We start from the raw sequence: 3,043 nt of genomic DNA, 5'->3' as shown, positions 1-3,043 counted from the left end.
CCCCCCCCCCCCCTGTCTGTCATGGTTATTAGAGCAATTATCGATAACAGGCCAACATTCCACTTCTGGAGTCTCAGCTTCATGTTTTTTATAAAATCAATATGCCCCCCCTGGCCCTTATCTGCCATCCAAAAGAAAAATGACAGAACAAATTTGGTGTATGATGGATGATGGTGACTTTATGTGGCTCATGTAATGGAGCCGATGATAAGGAGTTGAGTGGACTTCCAATTAGGAAGCCTCTCTTATAGTGATATGGATTAGTTTATTGTTTGAAACGGTGACCTGGCTTCATTAAATTGGCAAGCTGACTACTGAAAAGAGTGACAGAAAAATTGGAAGGAAAATTAGGTCAATGGCATGACATGGTGGTAGCTGGGCCTGTCATCCAACCAGAAGAAAAGTCCATCACTTTTAATACGCCCTACACTGAACCTTGGCCTGATTGTAGCTGACCTGATGTTCTGGCGAAATGCAGAGATCTATGCAATTCTAAGTGAGAAATGTGAAGCAACAAATTACATAATGTGTGTGTTATAGAGGCAACCCAAATCCCTTCACATTTGAACTGGTGGCTTTAGACACTGTGATCCATCTTAATGTTTGCTAGCAGTAAAGTGGTCAAGATGGAGAGCTGCAGAAGAAGATATCATTCAGTGTCTAATCATTCTATCAAGCCACAACTTGCCTTGTGTTTGTGGGGTGTCAGAGGTGGAGGGACACCCCGGCCAAACGTCAGGTGTCACACTCAGCGCCAATGAATGGACAATGGTTATCCATCAATCTTCCATGCCAGGTTGTCTCACGGCCTGAAACCAACTACAATGTCCATCTCAAAGCAATTTGATCCCTTCAGCTGACTCATTCATCAGCCTGACCTCATTTGCAATCCAGACTGGTTTCCTGAAGAGAGGAGCGGTGGATTCAAACGAGAGGATGGTTGCAAAATATTGAATTTGAGGGAAACAATGGCCAGTGGGCCAAAATATTGCTTGGAGCACAGTAGGTGAGCGCCTGCCTTTATCTCAGTACCATGGTGGCTAATTTTTTTAGTTGATGGATTGTTTATCAGTCAGCTCGAGCAGACATGTATCTGAGTAGCTGGAGGGAAAGTTTAGAGGGCTTTTATGCAGCGGCGCTGTAGCACAGCCATGTACTTCCCCTTCAGCCAACTGACCTCATCGGGTCATCAGGACTTAAGTAAGAGTGAAAGTCGCTTTAAATGGAGCGAGGCTCCCAGGGACCCGGCCTTGGCTGAGCAGCTGCTGCCGGCCGGCGACTATTACTTTTCCAGGGGCTGACTTTGATGTTTTAACAATCCATACATATTGATTCAGACTGATAATAAACAATTTGATTAGCCTCTTTCTATAGGCTGTCATTTCAATCACTTTCAGAGCTCCGATGGAGTGGAAGTGAGGGGCTGTGGAGGGAGGGAGGGAGGGATGAGGGGAGGGCACCAGAGATGGAGAGACGAAGAGAGAGGCCAAAGCTGAAAGAGAGGGTGGAGGGCTAGAGCCCCCTCCTCAGACAGAAAAAGGAATCCAGCCCTGATTAGGCCTCTGCCTTTGGTGAATTGGACAAGACAGCTGAGCTGCCAGGTTATTAACTCCCTCAGAAAATTCTCAGCCCTCTCTCAGGCCAGCCTGAATACTGCGATCTGGATCGATAAGCAATCTCCGGTGTGTACCAAATGCCTGCTGGATTCATTTGTCTCCCAGCACCCTCTCCCTCCACTGGACAATACACCTGCACAACCAAGCCCCCCTACTCACTGTCTCTCCAACTCCCTTCTTTCCTGAACGCCATTCTCCCTCTCTCTCTCTTCTCCCTCTTTCTCCTCCACCTTCCGTCCTTCCTCTCCTCTCTCGCGTTCACTCACTGGAGTCTCTGTCACTTTTTAAATAATGACCCTGGGGCTGAAGGAACAACTGCCTACCTCTATTTCATCACGGTGAGTCCCTCTCCTGCAGGCCTGGGTGACCAAGCTGTCTGAGGGAGGGAGAGTGGGGGAGAGACAGAGAAACTGAAAGAGAGAGAGAATCAGCAGAGGGGCGTTTGCCCACGGCGATGGGGAAGGTGGGGGCTGCAGCAGCATCATGACTGACAGAGGCACAGATGTCACCATCAGAGCTTAATCTAAGCATATAAATGACTAGCCCATGTCAACTTTCTAGTGAACATGAAAACATATAAAGTAGCTGTTGTTGTGGTTGATATACAGATAGAATGATGCTGTGCGTTAAGAATCAACCATATTTCCTGTGTACTTATTATTGAGCTGTTTTGTGCTGTCAGTGTGGGAGAATATGTTGCTCCTCTGAGAAAACTCACCACACTGTGCTGAGAACTGTGTTCTGAACCATATACTTTAATATGTTGAGGTTCAGCAACCAGCCAGCGTTGCTAACATTGTCCACTTCTATCACACATTTGCTTCTCAGAGAAAGCAGCTCATACCCACTGCTCCCTTACACTCAAAGCAAGCCTGCCTTTGTGGAGGAGAAGTAAAGATGGATTTACATAGTGATTGTGTTTGCTGATTTGGCAGGGCTTCAGCTGATAACTTTTAGTGATTCGCTGCAGCATTGATCTCCCAGATGGATTTATTGACGAGGATGGACGGCTGAGGGTGGGGGTGGGGGTGGAGTTGGAGGGAGAGGAGGTGAGGGGGTGTTGGTGAGGTGATATGAGGAGAAAACAGTAGATAGCCACTGAGGCGAGGTGGACAGTGGATGAGCTTGATGTTACCTGCCTTTACTTGTTCGGGGAGTTATTCCCCCACAGGAGTTAAAAGCCATGCTGTTCCTCGTAGCTCATTTCTGTGGTTTGTCTTTTCTGTTGTCTTCCTATTGTCTCTGTGTGGCTGCAGAGTTGTGACCCCAGAGGGAATTGTCTGTCAGCATACAATAAAGGCAAGGCCTGCAACCAAAGGACTCCCATTTCTCAGGGTTAATTGTCAGAGACAATGTGCGCCACTGAAAACACAGTCTATGAAGGATAAACCTGGCGGATGTTTAGATTTTCTTATCACTGTAATCTC

Source organism: Seriola lalandi, unplaced genomic scaffold (assembly GCF_002814215.2).
Source record: "Seriola lalandi dorsalis isolate HSWRI2012SDOR001 ecotype SW California unplaced genomic scaffold, Sedor1 jcf7180002054898, whole genome shotgun sequence".
Classification (NCBI taxonomy): Eukaryota; Metazoa; Chordata; class Actinopteri; order Carangiformes; family Carangidae; genus Seriola; species Seriola lalandi.
Note: the sequence above shows the minus strand (reverse complement) of the source record.